General features: G+C 39.6%; 1 protein-coding gene across 1 annotated transcript in view; it reads left to right on the forward strand.

The window, feature by feature from the left end:
- STK3 (serine/threonine kinase 3) overlaps positions 1–12,074 on the forward strand; it is a 129,657-nt gene that overhangs the window by 13,158 nt on the left and 104,425 nt on the right. The window lies entirely within an intron of this gene.

The following is a 12,074-nucleotide window of genomic DNA, read 5'->3' on the forward strand; positions in this document are numbered from 1 at the left end:
CAGTTCTGCTGTTCTCTAACCTGAGTAATGTGTTCCTCCTGCCTTTTCCATGTCTCACATGCAGTGATTGTGCCTGCAGGGTGATCTTCGATAAGCTTGATGATATGATGGGAGAACTTCCTCTCTGTTCTGTCCTCCCCACCCCGTCATGGGCTAACTCTGGACTTACTGTGGCAGCACAGTGGCTTGGAATGTGCAAGGAATGAGCAGCACAGAAAGGGAAGGAAGAGAATGTACAAGACTGACTTTCAGTGTCAATAGAATGAGATAATTGCAGGGTGAACCAACACTCTAAGGCTTACTGGCTGCTTTTAACGTAAGGGATAACACACACAACCAACCTAGTCTCGCTAATGATAATTAAGGATGCATTTACTCATCCACTGATTGTGATTAACTGAGTCATTCTAATCCAGACTCTTTGGGGACCAAATTCAATTGGCTGAAACATACCAGGTAGTAGCTGTGTTGTAGGATTATCAGACAAACCTGTTTTATTTGGGTCAGTATTGTGATTGGCATGGATTGGAACAAGTGTTGGAATGGATAGTTGTACAATTGGGCCCAGAGATTGTGCACTTTGTTTCTAATATTATTTCCTTTACATGCCAGTTTATCAGTTACTTATATGATGCCTCATGTACACTTAATGATTAGTTTCTGCCACGTTTTCTTAGCTAATTACTTTTTTCCATGTGTCTAAGCTCCACCAATTCAAGTGAATAGTGTATCCAAATCTCTGGATGCTGTATTTTAATGTCCTACAGGATTTGCTTGCTCTGTATGTTACCATGGGGATCCAGGGTAAATCATTTGTTGCCTGGGCTAAAGGCATTTTGCTCATAAGGATGTTGTTTTGCAGCTTTAAACAGTCATGTTTCTCAGTAATTTCACAGTTAAAATGGTTCCAATTTATAGGCCTTTGCTTCACTAAAGTACATGTGATTATTAGCTGTAAAGAAGCCATCTAGTGCCTAGTACCTGTTCTATTTTTAAGTAGTGTCTATCACAGTATAACTTCCTCAGTTGAGCCCACATGGATTAATTAATACCCAGACAGTCCAAACACAAAGATTGAAATTCCTCCTGCACTGGCTCACTTGCTTATCTGATCTTGGTGTCCATGGACAAGTCCATCTGGCTATGCTGCTGACCCTGTTCTGCCAGTGGGTCTTCCAGGTGATGAATTGATTCAATCAATCAGCTGTGTTACTATTCAGACACTGATCTTTAGGCCAACATTCTTAAGTTACTTTTGTCTGCAGCCAGGCTGAGGAAAAGAAGGAAAGAACTTGATCACGAAAGTCCTGGTTGCCTTATTCTGTATTTAGCCTTACAAATAGGGTAGCTTATACTGGCTTCTGCAGTGCAATGCTGAGATTATTCAATGCTTTTCTAATAAAATCCTTACTATGACTGTGAATGACTGACTATTACATAAATGCTGGAGATTATTTTTCCTTAGTTCTTTAGGGCAGCATTGTAAGTGCCTTAAAAATTATTGTACTGCCTGACTCTCAGAATGATAGACCTTTCTTTCAGCCTCGCATTAAACTGCATTCATTTGGAAATTTGCTCATGAAAATTACTTTTTTCCCCCTGAGCTGAAAAATCTTTGTATGCCAGAAATAAAATGCATGTTATGTGTCGGCTAATTTTTATGAAAGAAAAAGAAGTTTGAGCTACACTGGTATTCATCCATTTCCAAAATAACTATGTGTATGTTACATGCAAATACAATTGACCAAAAGCATTCAGAAGTGGGGAAGTTTCAAAACAAAGATTGGCCATGCAGCATCCTCTGGTAAATGTGCTTTGGGGTACACTAACTGTCCTCTTTCCCCCCTTTTTCTACAGTGTTAGCAGATCATGCTCACTCAGTGAGGAATAATATGCTATTAAATTGTACATCCTCTGAAATCCAGTGTTTATTTGTAAAATACTATAAAAATTGCTCTGAAGACAGAATTATCTCTCCCCAAAGTTTACATGACCTTTCTCTTTCCATTAAAAGAAATACTGTTGTTAAGTTGTGCCATGAACATCTACATCAGTTCTAAGAAGAATTTGATTCTTGGATGGTTTCTGTAGTTTTCTACAAGTGTATAAAATCTTGGAGTTCATTTTGTGGGCAGTCTTAAAACTAGCCATGTAATACTAAAAGGCTCAGTATCATATAATTCACTTACTTTCTGTTTAAAAAGTGTATTTCTTGGAAGAAAGCTTACAAAATACTACTTCAGTGCTAATGGCAATGTTAGCTGGGTTTCACAATATTGCTATTTGCTATTGATCTCTTTGCAGTCAGGTCACTGCTAAAAGATGAGAGAGACTATTGAGGAGGAGATAGGATTTTCACTTTTTTTCTAATCTGGAAAAACTCCTAGTTGCACAGTCAACAGATCTCCTTTGCCTTCTCACTCATGTTTCAGAAAACAAATCTGTGGAACTTTTGGGAGAATAGCAGAAGTTGCATCTGTGGTTTGAAGTCAGTTACTCATTTTTCAAAATGAGCTGCTTTGAATAAAAAACTATTAGAGTTGCTCAATGCAAACAGTAGGGTTTTTTTTCCTTCTTGTAAATAATTTTCGGTTAGTGCTAGTTTAAGTTGTTGAAACAATGAAATGACCATGTAAACATAGAATATGAAGAAATTTATAATAAAATCTTGCAATAAAAGATTGCTGTTTACATGACTGTTTAATCAGGTCAGTCATCCACTGGTACCCTGTATACAGCTTGCATCGCAAAACACACAAAATCTTACTCCTGTTATAATAAAAGGTGGAAGTTTAAGCTTATTGCCTCCCCACAGTGCTCTTTCTCCTCAAAAGAACCCCATCATTGTTTGCCTTGCAGAGCCAGAAATATCAGCTGATTTTTTAATGTATTTCCAGGTTGAGTCAACCTCTCTGCATATAAAGTTATAATCTGAGCAATAAAATTTGTCTCCATTCAAGGAGTTAAGCCAAGTTCCATTACGGTCTTCCACATATATTTTATTTTACAATAAAAAAATCTTTTAAAAGTTTAGATGGGTTTATTGCTATATATTACTGTGCTGAGGAAGTGGAGGAAATGTGGAAAAACTGCAGGTGAAAGAAAGGCTACTGTTTTGAATTTGGATGTTTATTTTAGAGGTGGTAAGGAAGAAGGTGAACAGTGTGACACTGATTTGGAGTAAATGATAATTTTAATTTGAAAGAGACCTCTGGAAGTCAGCTAGGGGAATCTACCTTTCCAAGGAAGGAAGTCCAGTTAGTGTTTAGGACCTTGTTCAGATCAGTTTTAACAATCTGAGAAGTGGGAGACTCAAAAGTCTCTTCAGCCCGTGAACTTTTATTTCTTGTATGCTCAATGAGGATTTGGTTTGTTTCAGTCCCTCTAGTCCAGGTCTGGCTGGACTCTCCAATTTGTCAGCCTTTCTTTTATAGCAGCCTGGAAGTGGGCACAGTGTTCCAGATTTGGCTTCACAAGTGCTAAATCAAGGGGAATATTTACTTGACCTGACTATACTTTCCTAATGAAGGCCAGTCTCTGATTAGGAAGTATTGCTGATGTTGCTGACTGATGTTCAGCTTGTCTTCTGGAGCCAGCCAGAACCTTTCCTGCAGGAATGTTCCCTGCCACATTGATTCTCAGTCTTACTGGTCGTGGCATGGGCTCCTTCTCTCCTGGTGTGGGGCTCTGCCATTGCTGAACTACTGTATTTGTTGTCAAGCTAATTCTTCCAGCTTGTTGAGATCCCTCTACATGGCAGCCCTGCCCTGTTTTTTAGTGTATTGACTGTTTCCACCCTGCTTCATGCCATCCACAAACCACAATGGGATGTGTTCTTGCTCATTGTTCAGCTTGTTCATCAAGATGTTGGTTGGGAGCATTCACCCTATGATCAGTGTCTGAGAACATTGCTTATAGCTGGTTCTTGGTTACATTTTCAACCACATTTTGAGCCACTGCTGAGCCTGACAGTCCAGCTGGTTGTTCCTCTACATCTTCTCCTTGATTCCCCAGATTTAGTTAAAAACATATATTGGAGACTGCCAACCACCTTGGTAAAGTCAGATGAAATGACCTCCTCAGCTTTCTCTTCACCCTTATAGGAAAATAACGAGGTTAATTTAGCATGATTTCCTTCTGGTCAACTTAGGCTGGCTGTTTCTAGTCACCTTTTTAGACACATTTTTGTGTGTCTAAAAATTAGCTTCTCTGTGGATTTACCCCATAATATCCTGGGGCCTGAGGATGAGCTGATCAGCCTGCAGTTCCTCAGGTCCTTCATGCCCATTTTGAAGATGATGGTATTGTAAGGGACACCCTGATTGCTGTAACCTTTTAGAGTTGGTAAGAGAGAGCCTTGAGTTATCCAGCTCCTTGGCACCTTTGGATGTATTTTATCTGTTCCCATAGACTTGTATTTGTCCAATTTACTAGAGTAATTCCTAACTCATTCCATTTTACTACTAGGCAGAGACAACTGAGAGCCAGAGAAACCCTACTAAAGACTGATTCAAGGAATGTGTTTGGGAGATTTCTGCATAGCTTGTCAAGGGATTGACCACTCAACACAAAACTTTTCTTGTGTTTAGTTTTAATTTTCTTTCTTTTTCTGCATATAGACCAATACAATCTTCTTGCTGTCCTCTGTTTTGCTGCTCAGATTCAAGTCCACCCTATTCTTGGTCTTTGTAATTCCAATTTTTTATCCCGGCAGTGCTTCTTTATCTTTAGTGATCTATTTGCAAATGTGTTCTGTACAATGGTAAAGTTGGTTTTAGACAGTGACAACTCAGATAATGCTTCCTGTTAGAAAGGCATGCAGATGTATTGTTTTAGTGGTCCTGTGGTAAGGACTGCCAGTGCAGTTCTTGACCTTATTCTTGTCAGAAGAGGACTTTGCACAACCAAAATTAACTACATTGGTGCTGATCACAGCTGTGTGTAGATATGCCAATGCATGTGCTACTGAATCATAGTTAAAATCTGTGCTTAGCACAGTGCTAAAGAGGTTTTGTACTTTTCTGCTTTACTTCTAAGGTTGTCCTCAATATCCGGTTCAGTATTTCATAGATATCTTATAGGAAGCTGGAACTTGGTAATGAAGGGCTGAGGAGTCTGACTTCCATATTCTGATCAGTTCTTGATCTGCATGTGTATGTGTATTAATATTAGCTAATAAAAAGCATGGGAGTGTGAGATTTCCTGAAATAATTTTTCCTATGAGCCACTAGATATGTTTTAGACAGTTTAATGCTATTGCTAGGCTATAGTAATTTTCAAACTACACATAGAAGACTGATGTGGTAGGACTATCTTTAATTATCCAGTAGAAAAATGCTAACTTAAAGAAAAGATGAGGTCTCTTGCATATTATATTAATGAAATATTATGTAAGTTATATTACTGGGATTATGTACTGAAAAACAAGTCTTAAAAAAGTACTAACACTGATCATCACCTGTACAGGGTATATTTCTAATTACATATACTGCAGCATATTTTCTGTATGATTTTATGTGCAGCTTGGGTCTTATGGTAGTGGGTTCTTACTCTGTCCATTACTATAATATTGAGGTGTCTCCTCAGATATAATATAGGATTAAGTTGAGACTATCTGAAAGTCTTAGACCAAACCTTGTTGTCATTAGTAATGTCATGATTTGGTACTTTACTCGAAGAGCACTGTCTTTACACACAGAATACAGATCTGCTTGAAAGAAGTCAGAAATGTAGTTGCCCTGAAAGGGAGGCTCAAGGAAAGCAATTTCAGGACAGTGTAGTTAGTAACAGGTGGTGGGAACTAGAATCTAAGATTCTTGGCTTCAGGTTAGACCTATAACTTGAACAACTCTTTTTCTTGCTGAAGATTTCTACCTTAATTCCTAAGTTAGATGTCAAATATTGCAAATGGGAAGGATATTGTGGAAACTGTCATCTCTTCTCTCCTGATTATTTGCCCATCTTTCCTGCATCTCAGGTTTTTTGTTAGTCTAGCCTTGTCTTTGTGTACATGAAGAGTAGGAGAGGTCTGTGATGATGATAGGATGTGAAATGTTTGAGCTTCATAGCTCCTGGAGGAAAAATGGCTCCTTTATTTGCCACCAGAGTGGACCTACTTGATGTGTTCAACCAAATCAGAGTGTTTAGATACAGTAATCCAATACTTCCTGGAAGCATCAGGCTTAATGTGTGTGTATTAATGTTAAAAGAACAGCTGGGAATGGACTTAAAACAATTCAGCTGACCCAGACCCCTTTAGAGGGGCCGGAGAATGACTGTGTGGAAGAGAACCTGTGGATGAGTTGTCCCAACAGCTGCATGGATTAGGTGGTGTGAGATGGACTGGAGAAACACACCCCTCAGTCTCCCTTGTGCGTGGCATCCATACCCAGTTAGATGTCTATTATAGTCTCCTAAGAGATGTGGAACACTTGAATTTGCTGCTTTGTTCCAGATTTTGATTTTTAAGATTGGCTTCATGTCTAATATATTTGTGTAGGCTGTAGAGTTGTTCACCTTTATCATTCACATTCTTTTTAATATATAATCTGTGTGTGGTTTTGATGGTGAAGGATTAGAAGCTGCTTCATGGCTGATTATTATTTAGGGGGTAGCATCAACCCATCAAAGGGACAGCATACATGATTGGAACTAGACACGGATACCAAACAGATAAATGTTCCACAAGGTTTTAAGTGAGGATCTTGACACAAACAGAAATCAGAAACAAAGCAAAAAGATTAGAACTGTGAAATTGTACTAAGGTGCAAGATATAGAGCTCTCCTGATGGAAGAATGATGCTGTGCATGTGAAAGCCCAGAATAAAACAAACCAACTTTTTTACAGGAAAAATACTGATACAGGTTGATCAGGAATAGAATAATGTTAGAACCATACATCTAGGTCAGGATAGCAACACTGACTGGAACAGAATTTTATATTAATATGGAATAAATTTGTTTCTTTTAATTGTTCTGTGTGGTGATTATCAATGGCATTGCTTGTATGTCAATATCAAACTACTTCTAGAACTAGAGAGTACTGGGTACTGAGTAGATGGCAAGTTGTGTGCTATGACAAAGCATGTAATGGTTTGGTTCTGTACTTGGCTGTTTGTATGTTGAAAGTCACTTGTAGGGACACAGACACTATACTACCTATATAACTATTTTTAGCCATGCTTATGAGGAGAGATTCTGATTTAGAGTAAAGAAGAAGACATAATTGGGGAGCATTTTGATGTGGATTTTAAGAGTTTATGTGTGGTTTTGTGAAGAAATGAATAGTTGTAGGAGCTTTGGATCTGTTTTTATGTACTTTGGTCCCTTGTTATTTCCAACAAGGAAATAACAGTGTGTTTGCCTTGATTTATTTCCCCAAATTCTGTCACGTTTGCATTAGTTTATGTGTCAGCTAGTCTCTGTGATGTAAAGAACTGTATGTTATTTTTTGTCACAGTTAAAAAAAAAAATTAGTATTTCCCAACAAAAGAGTTTTTTTCCTATCTTGTAAATAAAAGAGTTAAGATATTAATGCATTTAGGTAATCTGTGTTCAGGAAGGTGTCCATATGTCCTTTTTATACAAGATTAGAATGATGGAATACATTGTAAAATCCAGATGGGGCTAACCAATATGCTTGTCACCAAAAAGACCAGAATAGAACAGAAAACAATATTTCAGTTAAAAGGGTCCTACAATGATTATCTGGTCCTACTGCCTGACCAAGTCAGGGCTGACCAAAAGCATGTTGTTAAGGGCTTTGTCCAAGTGCCTTTTACACACAAGCTCGGGACATTCCCCTCTTGTAGGAAGCCTGTTCCAGTGTTTGACCACCCTCTCAGTAAAGAAATGCTTCCTAATGTCCAGTCTAAGCCTCCCCTGGTACAGCTCTGAACCATTCCCACGTGTCCTATCCCTGAATACCAAGGGGAAGAGCTCAGCACCTCCCTCTCCATGTCCGCTCCTCAGGAAGCTGTAGAGAGCTGTGAGGTCACCCCTCAGCCTCCTTTTCTCCAAATGAAACAAGCCCAAAGTCCTCAGTCCCTTCAAACAGGACATTTCCTCCAGCCCTTCCATCACCTTTGTTGCCCTCCTCTGGACACATTCTCATCCTTTACCCTCATTCCTCAGCTGTGGGGCCCAGAGCAGCACACAGAGCTCAAGGTGAGGCTGCACCAAGGCTGTACAGCAGGACAGTCACCTCTGTGACCAGCTGGTGATGCTGAGTTTGATGCAGCCCAGGAAGGGGTTTGTCCTCTGGGCTGCCAGGGTGCACTGCTGACTCCTACTGAGCCTGCTGCTGACCAGCATGCACAGATCCCTTCCTGCAGGGCTGATCTTGAGCCATGACTCTCCCAGTTTATGCTTGTCCCTGCATTACTCCATCTCAGATGTAGAATCCGTCATTCAAGCTGGTTCAGTTTCATCCTGTTCCTCATTGCCCAGTGCTCTGTTCTGTCCAAATCCCTCTGCAAGGCTTTTTGTTCAAACGGCATCTCCCACTTTGGTATCCTCAGTGAACTTTACTAACAGTGCATTCAGTTCCTGCATCTAGATTATTGATGAAAGTAGTGAACAAAACTGGCCCTGGAATTGAGGGTACATCACTGCTGACAGGTCACCAGACAGTTACAGCCTCATTCACTCCAAGTCTTTGAGCCCTGCCCTTCAGCCTCCAGCTCACTGTGTATCTGCTCATCTCACAGAATGACGCTGTGAGGAATAGTGTCATAAGCCTTACTTAACTAAAAACCAGTATCCACCACTTACTTTTCATTGGCTGAAATGAAAAGGGTGGCAGATGCCCTTATCATGGAAAGGTATCAAATTAAATGTGAACCCATGTTGACAGTGCTTGATTTCATTATTCTTTCAAAGCCTTTCAGCAGTACCTAGTAAGATACTCTCCATTAGTTTTGTAGGAACTGAGATTAGACTACAGATACATAGATTCCTGGGTATTCCCTTGAGCCCTTTCTGTAAATTGAAATAGCACTGTCAAGCTTTCAGTCAGCAGGGACCTCAGCCACTAATTTTTCAAGAACTAACTAGTGATTTTACCTCCTTAGGAACACATACTTGCCTTCTGTTCAGACAGTTAACTAACTTATGTATTCCTTAGTAGTGATATATTTTGGAATTGGTTTATTTTGGGGTGATATTCAAACTTTAAATATAGACAAGTCAGCTAAAACAAACCACCCATGATTTATTCAAATCGGTGTAAAATGCACCTAATTTTGTTGTATGGAGTTGTAAATTATACAAATGCAGAATCATTGAATGGTTGATGTTGGAAAGGACCTCTGGAAGTCATCTGGTCCAAGCAGCCTGCTAAAGAAAGGCCATCTAGAGTTGGCTTCCCAAGGCCATTTCTGCATGGTTTCCAAGAGACTCCACAACTTCCCTGGGTAACCTGTTCCAGTGCTTAGTCATACTCACAGTAAAAAATTTCCTGCTGTTTAGATGGAACCTCCTGTGTTTTAGTGTGTGTCCATTGCCTCTTCCTGTCACTGGGCACCACTGAAAAGAACCTGACTTCATCCTCTTTGAACCTACCCTTCAGTTATTTGCATACATTAAAAAAATTCCCCATGAGCTTTATCTTCTCCAGGATAAACAGCCCCAGCTTTCTCAGCCTTTCCTCATGGGAGAGATGCTCCAGTCCCTTGATGATCTTTGTGGCCCTTTGTTAAGTCTCTCAGGTGTGTCCATGTCTCTTATACTGGGGAGCCCAGAAGTGGACCCAGCACTCCAGGTGTGGTATCAGCAGTGTGGAGCAGAAGGGAAGGATCACTCACCTTCCTGCACCTCCTGGCAATTTTATCTCATGCAGCCCAGGATACCATTTGCTTTTTGGCAGGCAGTGTACAAAATACTTAAATACCATTAATGTGTGCAAAAACATCTGCACAAGATGGTCTATAGGAGCAACATAAGTGGAACTTTTTTTGCAATGCTTAGTGCATCCAGTAAGGATAGAAATGGTTTATGTATGGCTCAGCTGCTATACTGCATAGTTAAATAATGTTTCTGAGTTTGGAGGTACAGATATGGAGAACTTTGTCATTTATGTGCTTTCACTGTTATGCATAGATGGTATGTGTTTGACAAAAAGTTTAAATTGCACAAAAATAATGAAATTAATTATTTTGAAATATTTTTAAAATACTTTTTTGTGGTGATTGCATGGTAATGTTCAATATGGCAGTGCATTATTTTCTGCAAAGGTTATTTTGTCTAGGGAAGGTGGGTGTACTTTCTTGACTTCTTGAGTAAGGCTGGAAATTCATTGCATCCTTCTAAAATATTATTAGGTATTAAAGCCAAATACTTTGTCTGAGAATTATTGTGCACATACGTGGCCATCTTTAGCAACAACATAAGCAGGAGTGATTTTAGTGGCTGCATCATGTTATACAGATGATGATAATATGAAGCACAAGTGGATAAATCTAGGATGTCTGGAGCTGGGATTAATCTGTCTTGGAACAGTGTAAATCTGTTCTTCTTTCTTTTTTCCTGTGCTTCCTTGTTACTGCTGTTCATGACTCTGCCTACTTCTTAGAGGTGGTATTAATTTCTCTGGGCTTTTTCGACCACTCTATGTAGTTGGATGTGCAAATGCCTTGTTCTTCTGTAATATTTAGTCATGCCAGAGCTTTACTTTGCTGAGGGTCCCCAGACAGTGCATCAGGCTGCCGAACTCCAGAATTCTCATTTGTTTTGCTGGATTCTCACTCCATAGCTTCTTTGCCAGCTTTTGGTTCCAGTGTTCCATTAGCCTCTCCTTTGGAGAGTTGGATTTTGCCATGCAGCTACAAAACCGCTTCTCCATCTACAGCTAACATCCAAAGATCTCCATGTGGTTAATTTTTCAAAAACTAAAGCTAGAGGTTTACCTCCTTAGGAGCACAACTTATTGAAGAGAGATCTCTGCCGTGTCCTCTAAGCACCATTTTTCATAATACTTGTTTCTAGAAGAAAGTTGGAAGGAAGTTGTATGCTTGTCTTGCTACACATTTGTCAGTGCTCAGGGTTATTTTCTGTTGTATGTTCAGGATTAGCTGCGTGGAAGTCTTTGGAGATTCAGGGCATTGTATTGCTTCTGAAATTGGGTAGGTTTGGTGAAGCTTAGGCAGAAAGTGTTAAGCACATCTTAAGCCATTCAAGATACAGTTTAATAGCCAGAGTTTAAATTGCCTGAAATGTGACTGTGCAGATAATCACAGTTTTAGTGATTCACCACAGAATTTTTAGCTCACATATTGAGGATTGTCGCTGTCTCCAGATACCCTTTTGACCATACTTGTGTTTATCTTAGGGTTGATTTCAAATCTCAGATCAGGCAGATGGTTTTACTCCCATGGCAAAATGCCAGGAAAGTTGTCTTACTTGAACTGTGTATAACAGGGTTTTCAGTTCTTGTGGCATACAGTCCTTTGAAGCAGCATAGCAGTCAGCATGAAGTAGCACAAATAAAGGCTTTGAGCAGTGTGCTTCTGAACAGAAACACTGAAAGATCTCAGAGATAAATGGTGGGCGAGGAATGCATAATGCACAGCAGAGGTGGTAACTGCTTGACTTGGAGCTAATATACCACCATCAATTTCATCCTCTGCTTACTTAGGAAAAGGTTTATAAAAGTCTCTGGAACTCTTGGGGTGTATCAACACATACACTTCTTTGAGAGCAATGCCAATTTGAGCAGCAGCTACTTTGCTTTGTCCTTCTTTACTATTACATGAGTTGAATCCAGGAACTGTTTTGTTAGAAAAATAATTTGGCAGATGGGTTTGATGTCAACTAGAATCTGTGTGTTACAGTTGTTCAGTGAAAGGGCTGAGACAGTGTGAACTACTGCTGTAAGTTGCAGGGAAAGGAGGGACTGGAGCTTGGGACTGCTGTTTAAATAAATGTAGGTGTAACTGTGCCCTTGGGGTCCACACCTAGGATTTATGAGACTGGATAGAAGCTGCAACAGGGACGTGGTTCTGTTTGTTAAATAATTAAGTCTTGTTGTGAGCAGTTCAAATGCAGATAATCTTGCTGACTAATATTTTTTTTCTTTT

Source organism: Zosterops lateralis (assembly GCF_965231275.1).
Source record: "Zosterops lateralis genome assembly, chromosome: 1".
NCBI classification, from domain to species: Eukaryota; Metazoa; Chordata; class Aves; order Passeriformes; family Zosteropidae; genus Zosterops; species Zosterops lateralis.